This window comes from Lygodium microphyllum, chromosome 18 (genome assembly GCF_053477565.2).
Source record: "Lygodium microphyllum isolate KBCC chromosome 18, Lygodium_microphyllum_v1.1.10, whole genome shotgun sequence".
In the NCBI taxonomy this organism is placed as follows: Eukaryota; Viridiplantae; Streptophyta; class Polypodiopsida; order Schizaeales; family Lygodiaceae; genus Lygodium; species Lygodium microphyllum.
Genome location: NC_141152.1, coordinates 73,801,811 through 73,823,997, shown reverse-complemented (window position 1 = coordinate 73,823,997; position 22,187 = coordinate 73,801,811). Strand labels below are relative to the sequence as shown.

General features: G+C 44.6%; 1 protein-coding gene and 1 pseudogene across 5 annotated transcripts in view; both read right to left on the bottom strand.

Moving 5' to 3' along the window:
- Positions 1 to 22,187, bottom strand: part of LOC148021024 (zinc finger FYVE domain protein) — a 207,190-nt gene that overhangs the window by 136,914 nt on the left and 48,089 nt on the right. The gene's annotated exons all lie outside the window — the stretch shown is intronic.
- LOC148021025 (putative copper-transporting ATPase HMA5 pseudogene) lies at positions 437 to 11,121 on the bottom strand (annotated as a pseudogene).

Below are 22,187 nucleotides of genomic sequence, written 5' to 3'. Positions count from 1 at the left end.
AGCAGCTGATAAGACTGTCCTAAACTTTCATCTTCACAACTTTGTTAGTCCTAAACTTTTCTGTGTTTATGCATGTACAAATTGGAGAAAATCATATACACAATGGTACTTCAAACAGTGAATTTCTTTGTAGATCACAATAATCCATCTCAACATATACTATCATAAGAAAAACTAAATTGAAGCGTAGGTTACACCCAGATCATAAAGCCAAGATCTATCATACTTTCTCTCGCAGCACAAAGGTGATACATCAGTACCCTAAATTCCAATCAGAGATCCAGCTTAACCAATGCAGCAGGTCCTAAGGCCACCGGTTTAAGTATAATATAGGTACCTCAGGACAGTTTCAGCCATGTTGTTGTCCCAGCTTAACCAATGCAGCAGGTCACTAAGGCCACCGGTTTAAGTATAATATAGGTACCTCAGGACAGTTTCAGCCATGTTGTTGTCCCTGCCTGTGACCTCCAGCAGGTAAGATTTCACTCTGGACAGTGACAGCATATGCACAATCAGCTTCTCTCTCAAGGATGGTCACTTCAAACATGAAGCCAATCTCCAAGAAAGCTAACTGCATAGAGACAACGGAAGATGAGGCAGAGGATGCGTTGTCCTTGTCAAGACCATCATGCCACTTCAGGGCCTCTGGTGAAAGAGAAGCTGAGAAGACACTATGGGTTCCTAAGAAAGAGGTTTCACAGCCATTGTGCATTGGTTACATGTCACTCATACAAACCAAGCCTTCACAAAGGCCATAAGAAGATAAACTTGCTCTAATACCATGTGGCAATATGCTAGGTTTTGCAAAAGAAACACAAAATGCACAAACAACTAAAACATAACAAACTCAAATAAAATTACAAAATGCAAAAAGGGAGAGATGTATATCATAAATGAATGAATGAATGCCAAATATACATATGGATGCTCAAGGAGGGGACATGTCCAACAATCATGGACTCTTGTGGGAGAGGACTGAGGGATAGTGCTGCAGGGTGACATCCTCCAAGAATGGATCCCGAGTACAGCACCAAATCTGGAGTAGATGCAGTAGACTAGAACTGAGGGTAATGTCATGCAACAAATGAGGGCCAGTTGGAGAAGAGGACTGAAATTTCGATAATGAAGATGCAGAGACTAATCAGCTGAAATAGCAAAATGGCAATCAGCAGGACCTCCATATACAGGCTAAGGTGTATACCTAAACCTTTGACCCTTATTTAATGCTAATTGTAAAAGGTACTCACACCTAAACATGCACTTTTGTACACAATAACGTGCTCAAAACATCATGTGAAAGGCATCCATACATCCAAGATCCAAGTAGCATATATTTGGGAGCATCCAATCCAAGTAACTCGCAAAGTGCTTACTGGAGCATCAAATAACCATACATAGCAATGAATGCTAATCAATGTCAAGATTGAGAGCTCCAATCTTAGCTCAAAGGTAATCCGGAACCATAGCCAAGCATATAACATGAACTATAAGCATCAGTACATCGCCCAGAATAATTGGTAAGCAGCTAGGAGCAATAGGCATATGCTTTCACTGATAAAATAATATTCAGCCCTACTTATCACAATAGTTAAAAACCTCTGTAAAATTGAGCAAAAGAGTACTCAAATCTGTTCCATAGCATTCCAATACATTGGCATAACATCCCCGGATGATACGGCATCAAATAGATGTCCTAGGAAGCATAAGTGACCTCCAAACAACGAGTGAAGGTTTCCTGAATGAGCTTTAGATACGTACATAAAAATAATTGAAGACAATTCTTTCCAAAAAATTATTTGAAATAACTTGTCATGCTTATATAACTTGTCTCTAAATATCATGTCACTACACAACAAAACCCATCTCGAGTTTTAACCTACCCTTATCTAAAATCAAGACCTATCCAATGCCCATACATCGTGCTCGCCGAAGCGTTTCTTCTCCATCTTAGGACAATCAAAGCCCCCTCGGATACCCATTCCACCATAGGAGTAAACCTTTCTCTAATAATCAATCTCATCATCGTAGTTGCAAATCCCCACACTCTAGGCATTTTCAACTCAAGTGATTGAGCCTAACCTCGGTAAAGACCCTTTTTTTTGGGTGGTTTTCTTTTGTCAACACCTAAATACTTATGTTTAATTTACATTAACAAAATCCACAACTCCTCCTCAATTTTCTAGTATTAGTCCCAAGCGTGCACGTGCACTCTCTCTCTCTCAACTAAAGAATCAACCAAGACTAAATTTAGAGGGGCAAGAAAGAATAGTAAGTGAGCAATGCACAAAGAAGGAAAAGCAATCACTAGAGACTTCTGTAACCCCCCTCCCAAGAAATGAATCTATGAGAGATTACAACTATCTTCTATACACATGTAATGATGTTTGCTATAGAAATCTTATGAGTCATAAGCGCAGTACTACCGTTTTATCCCATTTTTGTTTTCCTTGTGCCTACATGGCAAGATGTCCGAAGTGGATTGTAACAATGGATGTATCTGATAAGTCCTACAAGCCAATTTTAGCCTCCTAAGGATGTTAATAAGATCGCTCTTTCTTTCTCTAGCCCACACCAACTGTTGAGCTAAAAATGCATTAGCCTCACTTAAACAGCCCTAAAACACGCTTAATTAATGAAGAAAACCTCTTATTTTTTAAAAAAAAACACAATCCTAGAGAGCTAGCATGTCCCACATGTAGAACCCTAATTTGGGTGCCGCACGCTTTCTATAAATAGGCATGCAGCCCACCACTCTTCCTTAATCTCATTTTTTCAAGTTTCAAGAGCTATATCTTTGTTATCCGCACCCGTTTGTGGAGGACATCGCGGTCAGAGCTTCCACCAGCCATCTGCTACCATCTGGCACCTGATTCCAACCTTCATCACCTGTTTGCAACTGTCACGAAATCTAGGAGCTATCGCCTACAATTTGATGCTAACGTCAGCATCTAGTGCTATCGCCATTAACTAGGAACTATTGCCCTAATCTTCTCTTCCTTTGAATGCTGCGTTTTCAGTTTCTGGCTGCCACCCTAACACTCTCTCACCTCTAACTGTTGCATTTGCATCGAGCTATCAACTCCCTCTTAATGTCATGCATCTCACAAAATCTTTTAAACTCATTAGAGATATACCCCCCCCCCCCCCCCCTATTAAGCTAAAAATGCATTAGCTTTACTTAAACAGCCCAAAAACTTGCTTAATAAATAAAAAAACCTTGTTTATTTAAAAGAAACGCAATCCTAGAGAGTTTATGTGTCCCATTAGTACAAACCCACTTGGGAGGGCCCAAGACTTTCTATAAATACATATGCTGTCCTCCATTCAATCCACAGTCTCGTTTTTGCAAATTTCAGGTGTTTCAGCTTGCTGCCCACACCCCGTTTGCGGAGGACATCTCAGCAGAAGCTGTCCATTGCTATCTACATCAATTGGCGCCTGATTTCCAGCCCTCTTCTCGCAGTTTGGAGCTGATCCCAACTAGGTGACTGTTGTTCCTGCATAGACCTGCTGCCGTACTACTTGCCACGTCATCTACAGCCTGCATTTGGCAGTTTTCCCTCTCCTCCAACTGTCGCCCGACTTTTAAAGGCTGTCACTAGGCTATCTGTAAGAATCGATTAGGCACGAAGATCGAGGCAGACTGTCGTATGCGCAGTGAGAGAGAAAGAGAGAGAGCGAAAGCAAGCAGTGTAGAGTGCATAGAAACATGAAACGGGGAACGGGAACGGGGAACGCCAAACCTAGGGAACGGGGATGTGGGAACGGGAACGGCATTTAAAAAATCAAAATTTATGATCTCCCTTTCAGAAATGATATTGCCATCTACATCTGTAACAAGCAAGACAGCAATATCTGGAGCAAGCTCCATAAGCTTGGCGATAGCTTCTGAAGTTTTCCCCTTGGCTAAAACTTCCAAGTATTTCCCCAGAAGTATGAAGGATATCAGCATGGCATTTGTCTCAAAAAAATCTGCTCCCACAAAGTTTGTAGAGGTTGCAGAACGCAAGACAATATATACAGAGTAAAAGTAAGCTGCATTTGTGCCTAGGGCCACTAACACATCCATATTGGCTGCAGCTTGGCGGAGGGCTTTATAAGAACCCACATAAAATTGTCTTCCAAAAACTACTTGTACAACAGTAGATAAGAGCCAGCATAACACTTGGCCAATCGTTAGCATGTTGACAATTTTGGTATCCAGACATTCTTTGATTCCAGGAACGTACATCAACACCATTGAGAGAAGAAATACAGGGATGGTAAAGATGCAACTCCAAAGGAAAGAAACCTTGTAATGTGCAATCTCTCCACTCCTATCAGGCCCACCAATTCCCGGAGGATTGCAAACACTTGCTTTAAAATTATAAAGGGGAAATCCCGTGGCTTCAATGACCTCTATAAAACACCGAGGTCCTGTCTGATCAGGATCATATGACACCATCACTGTCTCAACATGTAATTCCATTTCTACAGATTTTACCCCTGGCAGGGCTTCCAAGGAAGTCTTAATCAAGTTTATGCCTTCAATGGAATGGGCACCCTCGACCTTCAAAGTCAACTTATCATTCTCTTCACCTACACTTATGAGAACAGCCTCGAAGCCTGTATCTTCAATAGCCTTCATGAGCTGCTTGTAACTAACCAAGTTAGGATTGTAATCAAGTTGAGCTTCCTCTGTTGCTAAGGCAACAACAGCTCTTTTCACACCAGGTAACAAACTTAGACTAGATTCAATAGAAGTTGAGCATGATGTCCAAGTCATGCCCTTGATGCGCAGTCTGCATGTTCTTATGCTTTCCTCATTGAGCCTATGTAGAATGTCTTGAGCTTCAAAGCCAGCATCCTTGATGCTGTCACAAATTTTAACTTCCTGTTCAACTTCTGTTCATGCATAAAGCATTCTGTTTAGGCCTTTTAATTAAAACAGCTTATTGATGAAGCAATATGTATGCTTCTGAGGAATGTCAACTAAATGAGCTTGAAAACAGGAAACCACCAACAAAAAACCAGTCCAATAAACTTGGAACTCTCATGGTGCATGCAATCTCACCAATTATCAACCTAAAGTTACAAGATACGGTGGGTCTTTTATTATAATAGAAGAACCGCAACAAGTTGAAGCAGTAAAAGGGCAAAATTTCAATAGTGAAAAGCCCTTCTGTCAAATTGAGGAAAAGGTTCTGACGATCCAAGGTCTGTATAAAGTGATCTCCTTATTTCTCTTGGCCTAGGACGTATCCAGAATGGGATTTAGAAGAGCATAACAGTAATGCAGTTAACACCATTTCACATTCCACATTTCTGGCACTGGAAGCAAAGTGGTGTTCAGGAGCTGCAAGCAGCAGATTTTTTAATTTCTCTGGTCATGTCAAGCTAATGCTACACTTCATGGGTCTAGATTAGACCTTTGTATATGAGCTGCTGGAATGGCCTGTGGGAAGGAAAAGGGAGGATTTACAGTAGTCCAGAAAATATCGGAGTACATGAGCCTGTGCTAAGGTGTTGAATGCATGGGTATTCAGGAAGTTGTCCACGAGAGCAAAAAAGTGACCAGCTTATCCAGGCTGCCCCAAAGTTGAGTTTCAAGTGTTTTATCCACTGGCAGGACTTGAACCCCTACACTGCACGACATGTGGGTGGAAATCCAACTTAAGCGCAGGTAAGTTTTGCCACGTGGCGTTCCCTGCTGCGTTCCCTGTCTGAAACGGGACAGGGAACGTTCCATCATTTGGAAACGCGGTCCATGACGGAAACATTCCGGGGACGGCGATTCCGCGTGCCGGGGGGCCGTTCCGGCCGTTTCCTGTCACTATGGTAGAGTGTGTAGAGTCTGAGCACGTTTTTGGTACAATGACAAGTATACCACTTTAGATTTTTAGATAGATATATATATACAAGTACAATGTGCTAAGGGTGTGTTCGTACCCATGCACATATAAAAGGCACGATGGCCCTTTATTCCCAACAACCTCCCACCTAAAGGCAATGTGCCTTAAGAGGAGAAAAGAATCAACTAAGTCTAGGTATGTACAAAGCTGAAATAAATATATCTATCCAACTCCCATCATCTGTCGACAATGAGCAAACCGCTGTGCTGGAAGACCCTTTGTGAGAAGGTCTATAAGATTATCATATGTATGCACTTTGACAAGCTCAATGTTCTTGCTGTCAAGTACATCTCTAATGAAGTGGTACTTCACCTATATGTGCTTTGTCTTTGCATAAAAGACAGGATTCCGTGCTAGCATGATAGCACTCTGACTATCACAATGGAGAACAGGTAACTTTGTGATGCCAAGCTCTCCCACTAGACGTGAAAGCCATAAAGCCTCCTTGCATGCCTCAGTGGCAGCCACATACTCTGCCTCTGTAGTAGACAATGCAACACACTTTAGTAGCCTGGAGATCCAAGAGACTGCTCCTCCTGTGAAAGTAAACACATCCGTAAAGCCAACAAAAGATGCCTTCTGCTTTCCAAAGCAGATGCACAACTCCTAAGAGCCTTTGAGGTATCTCATAATGCCTTTCACTGCATCCCAATGCTTCTTGCCAGGGGTTGCCATGTATTTGCTAACCACTCCCACTGCAAAGGCAATGTCAGGACGTGTATCAACCATAGCATACATCAAACTACCAACAGATGAAGCATATGGTATCTTGGCCATTTCAACTTTCTCATCATCAGATGTAGGGCTGTCCTCTGCAGTAAGTTTCACATATGGAGGCAATGGAACCCCAATGGTTTTCCCCCCCTCCATATTGAAACGCTGCAAAACTTTGGAGATATACTCTTGCTGAGATAGATAGAGTAAGCCTTTCGATCTTTCTCTGAGTATTCGCATGCCAAGAATGTGATTTGCATCACCAAGATCCTTCATGTCAAAGTTGCCATGAAGACTTTGCTTCAGTGAGTCCAAGGCATGAGTATCCCTGCCAGCAATCAGGATGTCATCAACATACAAAACCAAGATAATTAGACTGCCATCTGCTGCCTTCATGGTGTACAAGCAGTGATCCACTTGACTTCTATGAAAGCCTTGGGACTGCATGAATGTATCAAGCTTATGATACCATTCTCTTGGTGCTTGTTTCAGCCCATACAAACTCCTTTTGAGTTTACATACCATTTTTTCCTTCCCTTGTTCAACAAACCCTTCAGGCTACTGCATATATATGTCTTCATGCAGATCACCATGTAAAAACGAAGTCTTTACATCCATCTTTATGAGCTCTATATCCTCAACTGCTACCAAGCCCAAAATGATTCTCAATGTAATCATCTTGACTACAGGAGAGAAAATCTCATCAAAGTCAATTCCATGCTCTTGCTTGTACCCTTTTGCAACCAATCTTGCTTTGTACTTTGGTGAGGAACCAGAAGTGACCTTCATGTTGTAAACCCATTTACATGGAAGGATTTTCTGCCCTTTAGGCAACTGCACCTAGTCCCAAGTGCCATTTTTTTCAAGAGATTCCATCTCTGACAGCATGGCTTTATACCATTTCTTGTTGTCCAGTCTGTTCATTGCTTCCTTGAAGCAAGACGGTTCACCATAGTCTGTCAACATGACATAATTAGCCACATTAATTGCACCAGGAACAAACCTATCAGGTTGTCTAGTAGCCCTAGACGTCTCCTAACCCAATGGTCATTGTTTGCTGGCTGTTCCTGCAAATTTTCATTTTCAGCATGTTGTCCTGGCATTTCAGCCTGCAAATCAACATTAACAGCTTGTTGTCCTGGCTGTTCCTGCACATGTAATGGCTCATTTTCATAGGCAATAGCTGGCTGATCATTTCCAGCATCATTTCCTGCATTTACAGGTTCATTTACAGCAGGTATTTGTTGCTGTACAGCGGACACATTTTGCTGTCCAAAAGGTATTTCTTCCCGGAATACAACCCTACGGACCTCCTCAGTCTTTTCGGGCTGTTTGTGCATGCGATCTTCCCGAAAGATAACGTCATTGCTACGTACTACTTTCCTTTTCTCGGTATCCCACAATTTATACCCCATTTCACCCTCGTCACCATGTCCTAGGAAAATGCATTTACAGGACTTTGGCTCAAGTTTGCTGCGTTTTTCTTTACGAATGTGCACAAACGCCTCGCAGCCAAACACTTTCACATAAGCATATGAAGGTGGCTTGCCCGACCACGCTTCTTAGGGAACTCCCCTCCCCCCCCAAAAGACCTGTTTGGTGACCGATTAATCAAGTGAACGGCTGTCATAACAGCCTCTGCCTAAAAACCATAGGGTAATGCAGCATGAGACAGCATCGTACGGACCTTATCTTGTATGGTCCGATTCATACGCTCTGCAACTCCATTTTGGGGCAGATTATGAGGGGCAGTGAGCTCCCTCTTTATCCCTTTGCTATCGCAAAATGCCTGAAAGGCCTTGGACACATATTCCCCACCATTGTCAGAGCGAAGACACTTAAGTGTCTTATCTGTCTGATTTTCAGCCAATGCCAAGAATTTTTTAAACTTATCAAGCACTTCATCCTTGCTATGAATAGGGTAAACCCATACTTTCCGTGTAGCATCATCGACAAAGGTGACAAAATATTTCTTTCCCCCTAAAGATAATCCTGCCATTTGACATATATCCGAATGTACTAACTCTAGAGGAGAAGATTTCAAAGAAAGAGATTTTTTATGTGACGTCTGTGCACGTTTGCCATAAATGCAATGATCAAAATGCTCAAAATCAGCATAACAAAGACAAGGCAAGTAACCCAAATGAGAAAGCACTTTCATTCCTGTTTGACTCATGTGTCCCAACCGGCCATGCCACAAAGAAACGCTTGGCTACTCAATCACAGCAACAACATGGTCACGCACACTAGATACATGAAGTGGATACAAAGTATCACTCTTGCGACCTCTGGCAATAACCCTAGATCCCTTACAGATCTTCCATTTTCCATCACCAAAGGTGATATGAAAACCATCACCATCTAGCTGCCCTGTGTAATCAAGCTCTTCTTAAGCTGAGATACATGTTATACGTGCTGAAGTGTAAAGATAGAGCCATGCTGAAACTGTAACTGCACACTGCCAATACCTGCAATCTCACATGCATAGTTGTCCCCAAGATGGACAGCACCATGTCGACCCCCTGTATAGGCAGAAACCACTCACAATGAGGGGTGACATGAAAGGAAGCACCTGAATCAAGAATCCAGGTATGCATGTCATCATCTGTATCTACAAGTAAAGCATGTGCACCAAAATGTGAAGAGACAAAGAGTACATCACTCCCACTGTCACTGTCATGAGTGATTACATTCACCTCTTTAATTTTTACACTGCTCTTCTTAGGCTGACTGTCCTTCTTCTCTTCCTTGCTATCATCTGTCTTTTTGTCTTTTCCTTTCTCTTTCTTCCATTTGTAGCAGTCACGTTTAAAGTGACCCTTCTTGCCACAATGATGGCATTCAACATCTTTGCCACGTGATTTACTGCATCCCTTGCCATCATATTTGCCCTTTTGCTGTGATCTACCCCTAGTATGCAAAGCACTGGAAGACTTACTGGATGCATTGTTATGCCGATTCATCTCTTCCATAAGTAGAGCACTCTCTACATCAGCATACAAAAGGATCACATTAGAATTGCTCATAGCAGTCCTAAATGTATCCCAACTCTCTATAGAGTGCAAAGAAAGAAAGTAGCCTTAAATTCCTCATCAATCATGAACTTCAAGGCAGCCAGCTGGCTGAAAATGGAGTTAAACTCACTCAAGTAAGTAGACATTGCTGTACCTTCTTTCATACGCAAATCCATAAGCTTTTTCAGCCAGTACACTTTGCTTGCAGCACTCTTCTGTGCATACAGTTCTTCCAATCTAGTCCATATAGCATATGCACAATCCAAACCTTCAATGTTGAAGAGCAAGGCATCAGAAATCAATAGCTCTATGGTTGAGCGTGCAAGCTCATTCAACTCATCCCAATCGTCCTGATCCATACCCGCAGGCTTTGCCCAATTGGTTTTGATCGGCTTTGCCTGCTTCTTTTGTAACAGGATATTGTAACACTGTTTTTGCCACACTGCAAAATTATGTGCGCCTTCAAGCTTCTTTATATGCATCAAATTACTGTTGTATTGCTGCCAGCCATGGTTTTCAGCCCAAATGTGACCAAAAAACCAACAAATGTAGGCCCAAACTGTCACCCAAGTGACCAAGGTACAAACAAGTACCAATCAGCAATAAATGACCATGCAGAAGTACAGATTTCAGATCTGTAATTAAGTTTTCAGAAGCACCAAACCAAGTGCTACAGCATTATCCAACTGATTACAGCTGTTCCAAGGGCATGTGCATCACATTACATGAGAAGTCCCAAAATTTCAGCTGCAATTTCTGTTGTACATGTACCTACGGACATAAAATTTGACACGAACGGTCAAAAGCCCCAATATTTTGTGCTCAAAGTGTCAAACACACTTCTGCATTTCCTCTGTCATGCATAGGACTGTCCAATTTTGCCAAAATAAAGCAATTTCAGCAAAACCCCCAAATTTTACCAAGTGTTGATGTCCAAATTGCGCAGAATTCAACCTGCATGTACATAAAATGACTAAATGCTGCACAAATTTTGCCCAAACTGCAAAAACCCCAAGTTGCACGGGGTCCAATGTGCATCAATGTCGAGAAATTGGGTAAATTTCAGCCCGATTTGCACATGTACTTTAAAAGCCTCAAATGTCGAGGACAAAATGTCACAAATTCCTGCAATTTTTGAGACAGATTTGCTTGTCCTGCATCAAATTCCCCAAATCTGGGAGAAGCCCCAAATTTTGTGGGTCAAATGTTGAGAAATTTCACTCAGATGAGCAAAATTTCAACAATTTTGGCGAAATCCCTAATTCAAATGTGCACAATGTCTGCAATTCTAATGCAGATGCCTCAATTTTTTATAAACAGTGCTCAGTCTAGCGAAGCCTCAACTTTCTAGGCCAAAATTGCACAAATTTAACCTTTCGTGCTTGTATGCGCGAACCCCCTGTTAGGTCAAGGAAAAAATTCAAGAAGAATTTACCTGTGGGGCGGGTTGCGTGACCTGCCCGCGTCACAGCGCCTGCCCGGCCGCCGTCCCATGACGCCATGCGCTAACGCCTGGTCGTTGGCGTGGCGTGTTTGGTGCCCACGTGCCCTCTCGACTGATACCCAACCCGCTAGAGCCTGTTCGCTGGTCCCTGTAGACGTCGCGCCCACTAGTCCACCCCCGTCACGCTGTCGCTTGCTCGACCACGCTGGTCAATCGTCACCTGCAGTCGTTGTTAGCTATTGCACCAGTCGACTACCTCAGGCCTGCACTTGTCGACAGTCTCTCCAACACACGAGCCTGCCTGTGACTCTCCTGCTCGCCTTTGAGCTGTCTCTTGCCAGCTCTAGTCTTCTACCTCAGTCTGACAACCGTCTGCAGCACCTTACGCTCTAATACCAGTTTGTAAGAATCGATTAGGCATGAAGATCAAGCCAGACTGTCGTATGTGCAGTGAGAGAGAGCAAAGGCAAGCAGTGTAGAGTGTGTAGAGTGTGAGCACGTTTTTGGTACAATGACGAGTGTACCACTTCAGGTTTTTAGATAGATATATATATGCAAGTACAATGTGCTAAGGGTATGTTCACACCCGTACACATATAAAAGGCACGATGGCCCTTTATTTCCAACACTATCCAGCCTGCGTTTGCCAGCCTGCGTTTGGCAGTTTTCTCTCTCCTGCAGGCTGTCTTGCCTGCATTTTTAGTCTTTCTCTCTCCTCACTGCTATCTGCATCAAATCCAGCTTCTCACTGTTGCGTTTGCTAGTGTTTGACATCCGGAGGCTGCCTTGCTACGATTCGGGATCCGTTCAGAGTACGACACACTCTCCAGCTCATTACCCCTGCCCTGATCCTTGAGATACAGGAGTTCGAGGTTCAATATTCATTCACTACATAGTGTGTTTGCTGCATGAGCATTGTATATTCACCAGTTATATCACTTTAGTTATTTTTTGTGTTCATTGTCTCTGAGTTACCCTAACCCTAATTGTGTTCTTTTATCAGTCTATGCTTTGTCATACGATTGTTATTTGTGCTTCTGTGTCAAAGTATTTCTTTACATCCTCCATTATCCATTCTTATAGCTTTTAACTTAAGCCCTTTTTGGGTGGTAACAAAGGCATGAAACCTTTTAAAAGCATCAAACACTTCCTTTTTGCTCTTTGGTGCATACACCCATGACTTTCTACTAAAATCATCAATAAAAGTAACCTAGTATCGTGCACCCCTATGTGAATTAATAGGCATAGTCCACACATCTGAATGTACTAAGTCAAGAGCATTGAACTTCTTAACAACACCAAAGTAATAAGAAGACTTCACATGTGTGACATGAAACGAGACACCACTGTCTACTATCCATGACTGAGACAGCCCATCATGAGTTGAAAGTAAGGCATCAATCACCTCCCTTTGAGTGATGTGCATATCACCTGCTGCTACCATACTCTATGCATCATTACATGAGGCTACAACAAGTATATCTCCAGTGTCAGAGAGTTCTTCAATAACCACACTAGATGCAACATTTGCTTTTGCAACTTCTTTTGAGGGAGAGCTATCATCATCTTTCTTGTCATCCTTATTTTTCTTTCCTTGCTATTTCTTTCTTTCTTGCTCTTTCTTGTAGTAGCGACAATCGAGCTTTTTATGCCCTTTACATCCACATTGATAGCAAGTGACATCATGATGTTTGCCCTTGCTTTTACTCTTGCTTTTGCCTTTATTTCTTGCATTACCCCTCTTTTCTGACCTGCCTCTCAGATGATAAGCTGAACCGCTACTTTCTCCACTGGACTTTCTTCTAATCTCCTCATTGAGAATAGAGCCCCTAACACTATTGAAGGTTAAAGCAAGATTGTTTCTCAATGAAACAACCAAAGACTCCCAGCTATCAAGCAAAGTCATCAACAAGAAAATGGCCTTTAATTTATCATTGAAGGGCTGCAAACCAGAGTCCTATAATATAATGTGTCTGCCTATCGGCTGTCCAGGCATGTTTTAGCAGTCCATCGAGAGACGAGTCTAAGCACCGCCGCCCGGCACTCCCATGGAATGTCACGAGGTTTGTCACGTAGGGTTTCTCGAGTCCGCCTCGCAGCGGAACGTTTGCGACTGAACCTACTAGGATCAACCTGAAACTTGGATCCCTAGTGATCAAGGTCTCCTAACAGCGTTCTAGTGTCAGGTCCTGGACATCCTACTTTACGCAGAGATACCCAAGCCGAAGCTGTCCCATACCGCACTTGATTCAAAGAGAATGGGAAACGGGAGGGATGCGCCGCTCAACCTCTCTACCGGTAGGGCATAGTCCCACTCCGGTCCCCTAAAACGGCATGAATTGAGGTTTTAACCTAACAATTCCTAAGGGTCCCCGGTCATCGGTAAAACCTTGTGAGAAGCCTCCCAGTTCTCTGGGACCACCTTGCCGTAGGACAGACCCGTCGGGGGTTCCGCCCATCCGCTTCCCTCGATAGATGTTCTTTAGTTATCTAATTAGGTCCTATCACATTTATGTGTGACATTTAAAATCCGCTTCCTTAATTAAGCCTTTTAGGGAACAAGGTTCGTTCGCGTAATTTATAGCACTGACACGAAAATAGAGCAAACAGTCCTTTTGACAAACAAGTTCCTTAACTTATCTTCAAGTTAATATTTGTCTCTTGCCCATACAGGAGAAATTATATATTCCTTCTGCCTAGCAGAAATATCCGGTCCAAATCACATGGCACCATACTTTCCATCCTTTATCTAGAATAGGATCTTCCAACGCCACAAATGTTAGGCTCATGGCAGTCTTCAACTCCGTTCTGGAGGGGTATCCAGAGCTCCACCTGACCCCCAGCGGCCTAGGAGTGAAACACAATTTTCGTGGTTGGCCTTTTCACTACTCAACCTTTGGCCCGTGAATCGAGAAGTGCTCTCTCGGGTTAATCCGCGCTGCAATCTTGGAGATGATCCACCCGTGCAAAATATCCTTTCCTTAATTAATTTATTTAAGAATCAAGCACAAACAAGACATTCATCCCAATATCATTTTCCAAGAAAACATTCCTTTATTCCCATGGCAACTTGTCATCACAGACCCCTGCTATGCATTTACCATCAATCACAAGCACTTGAAATAATCATCCAAACCACAATCCAACAATCAGTTAATGCAAAAGCATTTAGGACGTTGTTTGATCAACCAACAAAAGCAATGGTATTCTTTTCCAAACGTTGCAAGAATAGTCACGATATCTTTTCCATCACATATTTGCTCTCCCCCTTGGGATCAAAGAGCGATACTATGCAGAATTTTAATTGATTTTATCTTCCTTTCCTCTAAAAAATACGATACAATTTTGTAACGATACGAGACTATCTTCTAATGTAAAGTAATCCTTGAATTATTGTGGGAGTTGTAATCAACTCATGGTTTGGCAGCACAAGATAACTCTTTGACAGTTATTTTATACGAAACCTTCATAGGATTGAATGCAAGACTTTAATGCAAGATCATTTCATTTACCATTGATGTATGTTTCATATAATCTTTCCCCATACATGTACCGACTATGCGCATCTGCGAACCTTAAACAATATTATCCTAGGTAAAGACTAGTCGAAGACTTATCGATACTTGATACTTTAGAATCTTATATGCTACTTATGCTATGCATGGATTTTAACACATAGCAACGTTAAGCAATCTACTTCTCTTGATACATGCACTTCGCAAACTCCATCTTCGAATACTTGACATGAAATTTATCATTTTCAATGTCCTATTCTCGTGCGGCATAGTACGGTCCTAGCGTATCTCATGCGGAAATCAAGCAAGCATCCATCAATTTAGAAATACATTGCTTACAACCGATACCACAATTGGATTGGTAGTGATGCCGTCATCTGAGGCTTCGTTGCTTATTGAGGGATTTCCATTCGTACGTGACATTTTTCGCTTGGGGGCCGTCTTCAATCTTCTTCTCCTTTAGACGCAACTCGCACAAGACTTCAGCAGCCACTTACTCGAGAAGAGAGGCAATTGGGAAAAATCGGCTTGCAGGTTAGGAAATGAGCTCGGAAAAGAGAGAGAATGCGTGTGGCCACCCTCTAAGGAGGGAAAGAGAAGGAGATCCTTCAAAACTCTCTCTCTCTCTCTCTCTCCTCACCTCTCTTTTTTCTCTCCCTCTTCTTCTTTTTCTCTCTTCTCATCTCTATTCTCTCTCTCTCTCTCTCTCTCTCTCTCTCTCTCTCTCTCTCTCTCTCTCTCTTTCGTAAAAGGTAATTGTATTAATTACGAAAAAAATGTACAAGTTTACATGATTACATGATTACAAAATACACGAGGGCCCTAGGCCAACGTGTGTAAAATCCCAGTACTAATCCACGAAAAAGGTTACACAAATCATGGCAAAGACCCAGAGGCAATTGCCATATGCCAGGGAAGCAAGTCCTCCCGAGGGAGCAAGTCCGAGTGCCGAATGAGATCTATCTGCCAATGCAAGAGACCTTTAAGCCGGGCAACGTGTCTCAGTACATTAGAGGCCGAATCAAAGAGAAAGGCATTCCGCATGGTCCAAATGTACCAACATCCCCAGTATCTGAAAAAGTGGAATAAGATCTTTATATGCAACTGTGGCGGTGTGGGGTAGTTTGGACACACAAAAACCCAATCGAAAGAAATTAATGAGGACCCCACCACTGCGCGCCAAACTTGTGACAAGAGTGACCAGATATTCTTGGCGAGCGGGCAAGAAAGAAATCGATGTCGGGCCGATTCCACAGTAGTGGTACAGAAGAAACAATTGCCATTCGAGATTCTACACTTGGAAAGGGCCGAGGCAAGAGGAAGACCACCAATCATTACCCGCCAAAGAAAGACCTTGCATTTGAAAGGTATCTTATTCAACCAGCCCTCCATCACAGTTGCCTTCCACCATGACTGTGATTTCCGCAATCCCCATACAGTATTAGCTTTCACACCCAGCCATTGATGATCTTTAATGAGAAGATGATACACCTGATTAGCAGAGGCCTTTTCCAGACTCAACCGACCTGCAAGGTCCCAGTCCTGCCAAGGACGATCCACAGCCAAGGCAGGAAAGGGTTGCCTACCCTGAAGCACCGACAAAAGCTGTTCCCATAAATCACGGTATCCACGCGGGATCCTGAAAAATCTCCTAGCAGTACGAAACGATGCGAGGACCTTGCGAGTGGCAAGGGTAGCATCCGCAACCGAAGTCACACCCAAACGGGCCATGCGGTTAAATCTTGGTCTGAGCTGATATTTGTCTTCCCATGAAAGTAATCTCGAGACTGCCAACAATTCCAATTGAAAGGAGTTAGTATGCAAGCGGTCCCCCATTGGATGCCAACGCGCCTTTTGGAGCACCACTTTCCAGGAGCCGACCAAATGCAGTAACAGAGAGGAAGAGGGACTGGAAAATCGAGAGTCTGCATTAAGGACATGCCACCAGAAGCCCCGAAGTCGTGTATTACCATGGCATAGCCCGCTGTCCTCAAGAAAATAACGGGCTATAATGGTCCACGGGTGATGATCCACACACATGGCGCGAAAAAGAGACCAACGAAGAGCCAGCATATGAGTTTCAGCATCCAAAATAGCTCCACCACCCATGCGTTTAGGGATATATGTATGTGACTATGAAATCCACGAAATACCTGCTTGCAATGAATCCTTCTTCCATAACATGAAACAAATGGGGCGAGTGAGAGCCTTCAAAGTAGTAGGAGTCCACGGCAGCAATGGCAAGAAATATGTTAGCATTGGCAGCATAATTCTCTGAGCCACTTTGAGGCGGACATGGAATGGCCACACTTGCGACTTCCAATACATAAACTTCGCTGCCAGTTTTTGTGAAATCCACTCCAGTAGTTCCTTTGGCCGTACATCCACCCCCAATGGGTATCCAAGATGCCTGACAATGGAGCCACGGGAAACAACCTGGCCCTGCCAGCCTAATGACTGTAAATCAGGCTACGTGCAACTGAGTATGGCCGATTTAAAGGCATTGATGCGAAGACCAGACGCATGACCAAAGAGCGTCCAAACATCTAATGCCTTTCGAATGTTGTCCTTGTCCGCCCGCAAAATCATAAAGGTATCATCAGCCAGAGATTGGCTAATGAAGTGCTGTCCCAACGGAAGAGACAATCCGGCCAGCTGAGCAGAAGCTGCCATTGAAGATAACATTGAAAGAACCGGGTGGGTCGCCAGGGCAAAGAAGAGAGGACTCAAAGGGCAACCCTGTCTGATCGAGCGTGCAAGGACAAATGGCTCTGTAACCCCACCATTGAGCATAACTCGTGAAGAAGCCGCAGCACTAATGGAGTAGATCAATCGAGACATCCGAGTACCAAAACCCATAGCACACATGAGTTCTGCAATGAAAGACCGGTCTAAATAGTCAAAAGCCTTTTCCAAATCCAATTGAATCAATATCACTTCCTGACTGGAGTGCCTCGCATAGTCAATAGCCATTTGCGCATTTAAGATATTATGCAGAATGTTATGGCCCTTAATGAAACCATATTGGAGAGGATGCACAATAGCTGGAAGGTGCTTGTGAAGCTGATTCACCAGCACTTTGGAGAAGATTTTATACATCGAACCCATCAAAGAAATTGGTCTCCAGTGTTGCAGCATTGACGGCGAAGGGACCTTTGGAAGCAGTTTGATAAGGCCTTCTTTCCATGAGGAATGCATGACCCCTGTTTCTCAAACCTGCTGAAACATAGCCGCCAATAGCTTCACCAGCTGGGTAGCCGAGTTCTCAAAGAATTCACTGATGAGACCATCCCAACCAGGACTTTTATCCTTAGGCAGGTGTAACAAAACATCCATAACCTCCTCCTCGCAAATATCTGCCTCCAAAGTAGCTTGCATATCAAGTGGAACCTGCTGGCGGACCAGATCATAGAAGACCGAGCGTGCATGCGTAACCTGGCTAGAAGGCGACGGAGAAGAACCAAGAAGATCCAAAAAATAATTTCTGCACATATTGACAATGGTCTGCGGATCAGTGACCATGCAACCTTCTGAATCCTGGAGTCTAGTCATATTTTCGCGAGCCGGAGAAGCATGCAAGGCACGAAAGAACTTATGAGACTGGCAGGCACTATCTTGCAATGTGTCAGTCAAGTTATGCAGCTTGGCCTGCTGATAAGATTTTAACTGAAACACTTGAATAAGATGGGCCAAACGCCTCTCCAGTGACAGCAGAAAATCATCATCTGGGGAATCCATGAGCAAGGAACGGACCAAAGCCAGTAAGTCCTCTGCTGCATGTCGACGTCGGCGACAAAGAGAGGCATGATGAATCCCATACTGCCGAGCAACCCGCTGCACATTAGAGAGCAGCCGTGCAAATGAAGCCAAGCCCTCAGAGGCGAAGTCCAATAAGAACCTCTCAATCAATTGCTGCATATAGCCCTGAAAGATTTGGATGCTTCAAATAAGACGAGTTGAAACGTAAAGGGAGTCTATCCAACAACTGCATAAAAGGTGCAATAGGTTGTGCAAGCATCTCAAGCTGGAGGGGGAAATGGCCCGACAATGCATATTGCTACAAGACTTTCATTTCCAACATCTCGGGAAGAAAATCATCCCCTTGCATGATATACATTCGGTCCAACCGCAACCAAGTAGTTGCATACTGTGCGGAATGAAAAGTAAACCCTGAAGAAGAAGGGTGGAGCCAAGACCAAAGATCTTGCTTAAGTACGTGAAGAGCAAAGGCATTCCACACCCGGCTTTCCGGAGCATCCATTACCGAATGCCCTGAAGTGGACTGAGAAGAGTCAACACACATATTGAAATCTCCCATCAAAAAACCCCTTCTGCCAAGTGACATGGAGCTCTGCAAAGTTGTCCAAAGATCCCATCGGGATGCGGGATCATTCGGAGCATAGAGGCCCAGCAACCATAAAATCTCTCCTTCAAATAAGACTTCGATTACCAGAAAGCGGCCCTGTACATCATTTTTAATAAGAACAGGCTAGTATTTCTCATGGACAATCATAAGCATGCCCGAATAGTGCATAGCATGTGTCCCTGCATAAAACAGGTGGAATCCATGGCAATCCACAACTTTTCCTGCTTCACCGTGACTCTTGTGCTCAACCGCACACAAGACATCCCACTGGTTCTCATGCAAGACAGTCCACATGGCATGTTGCTTATGACGAGAGCAAATGCCTCGCACATTCCACGTGGCTATCTTCATATATCTTCAAAAAAAAGAGAATCAAGAACGAGGCACCTGTTGCCTCGATTTCACCTTTTCTGCGAGAGCGTCCAGGACATCCTCATCCAGAAAATCAGCTAACACTGCAAAAGAATTCTGGCGGCCCGCTTTAGAGGTAGATGGAATATCCACTGCCTTGGGAGTGGAACGGGGATAACGATGATCCCAGGGTGTAATCACATTACCTCTAGTATCAAACGCCAGCTTAGCAGGTGGGCCGTTTGGACCGTCTGTATAGACTTTCCTTGTAGACTGATTCTGGGGGGCTGAAGGAGCCATAGTACGCGCAGCATGCTGTGAAGAGAACATTTCTTTCCTGCGGATATACGTGTGCACGGAATCCTGTGAAGCATTAGGCCCAAAATCCGCCAGGCCTGCATCCAACTTTTTACCTTTTTTTGGACGTGCCTCGATCCAATCATTGCTACGGGAATCCAAACCCAGGACCTGTTGTTTATCTTTATCCACAACATTAGGTGGCTGGGGGGCCTCCATTGCCGGGGCATCAAGCACCATGTCATCCTTAGGCAGCACAACATGCGCATCATCGGAAGACTGTTGTCTCTCTGGGCATTCGGCCATAAAATGCCTCAATTTACCACATGAAAAGCAGTGTCCTGCAAAGTTGCCCCATTTCAAGCGAAAGTGCAAAGGATGCATGCCAGAGCAATTGAGGCGAAGCCACGCAGGCCTTTTCCTGGCCGTGTCCCATAACATGCATAAACGGTTTCGATTCACAGCCCTTAGGCTTGGGGGAACTTGCACCGTTCCCACAACTACCATCGCATCCTTTAACAATGGCCAATAGGCCCCGCCGGACAATTTTCCACTTTCACCCACACTGGGCATTCTCGTTGAAGCAAGCACTGGAAGTCTGCCATAGGGCGCCATGACACAGCATGGACCAAGCGGCGATCAAAGAATAATGGCAACTTGGACAGGAGCTCAGCCCGATGTGTCTCTGATTTCAACAGCACCTCATAAAAGCCGCGGGGTCCAAGAAAGATCTCCTCAACACACTCCCCTTGCAATAAATGGTGCAGCCACTGGCAAATATGTGAAAGCTTTGGGATCCTGCCATTGAAGAAAAGTATAACGGCATGGTCATAAAACACCGAAAAAGACCGCAAGACTGATTTCGGGTCCACCGTGGCTTCCAACACTTCATCAGTTCCCGAGTCAGAAAAAGTTTCATGATTCTGCTGGACATAATCGCCAAACAGAGTATTGGCAAAGTCCAGCAAACGCTCCCAGTCAATCTCTTGTGAATCCACAGGATCAGAGGCAACCTGCGCATAGGAACGTTCCTGAGGGCCCATCGTCTCGTCAGAAGTATGCTTGGAGCGTTTGCCCGCAGGTGGCAGGTCAGAACCAGAAGGCATCTCCTCCGTGCACGGCACCATATCGTCCGGCTCCTCTGTATCAGAATCAAGGCCAAGGGCTGCCACCGTCCGGTCTATAAAATCCATATCCAGGCCAGCCATACTGCTGTCCTCTCTCGCTATCAGGGCGTGCAGCCAAGGGCAACGTCGCAGGTCCGGGGGGCAGGTCAGCCGACGTCACAAGACAGCCGACGTCTTGGGTCCGCAGGGCAAGTCAGTCAACTTCACAGGTTCAGCAGGGCGGGTTCAACAGGGCGGGTCAGACGAGGGGCCAGGCAGGCGCACCGACACAAGGAATCGCGGGGCAGGTCGTCTTGCAGACGTAGGGACCGGCGAACAGGGAAAACGGCACAGTCGTACGCACGGGGTCTCGCAGATGGGCAGATCGACGTCGGACAGGGGTCAGACAGGGCGCGAACCAGGTTGAACGTGGGCGAACACGCGCGAGCAGGCGCGAACTGGCTCGGACCAGGGTGGACAAAAACGGCGCGAACCAGGGCCGACTCGTCCGAACGGGCAGGACGGGTCAGGCGACTGCGGCAACGGGCCAGACGGGCTAGGCGAGCGACGAGAGGACGTGCGACAAGCGCAAAAACGACGGGCGCAGAGTCGACAAGCGCCGAGAAGGGTTCAGGGCTCGCTCCCCGCCATCTCTCTCTCTCTCTCTCTCTCTCTCTCTCTCTCTCTCTCTCTCTCTCTCTCTCTCTCTCTCTCTCTCTCTCTCTCTCTCTCTCTCTCTCTCTCTCTCCGTAAAAGCTAATTGTATTAATTACGAAAAGGTACAAGATTACATGATTACATGATTACAAGAGACACGAGGGCCCTAGGCCAACGTGTGGGAAATCCCCGTACTAATGCACTAAAAAGGTTACACCAATCATGGAAACGACCCAGAGGCAATTGCCATATGCCAGGGATGCAAATCCTCCCGAGGGAGCAAGTCGGAGTGCCGAATGAGATCTAGCTGCCAATGCAAGAGCCCTTTAAGCCTGGCAATATGTCTCGGTACATTAGCGGCCGAATCAAAGAGAAAAGCATTGCACGTGGTCCAAATGTGCCAGCATTCCCAGTATCTGAAAAAGTGAAATAAGATCTTCATATGTAACTGTGGCGGTGTAGGGTACTTTGGACGCACAAAAACCCAATCGAAAGGAGTTAGTGAGGACCCCACCACCCCGCGCCAGATTTGCGACAAGAGTAACCAGATATTCTTGGCGAGCGGGCAAGAAAGAAAACGATGTCAGGCCGATTCCGCAGTAGTGGTAGAGAAGAAACAATTGCCATTCGAGATTCGACGCTTGGAAAGGGCCGAGGCAAGAGGAAGACCACCAATCATTACCCGCCAAAGAAAGACCTTGCATTTGAAAGGTGCCTTATTCAGCCAGCCCTCCATCAGCGTTGTCTGCCACCATGACAACGATTTTCGCAGTCCCCAAACAGTATTAGCTTTCACACCCAGCCATTGGTGATCTTCAATGAGAAGATGATA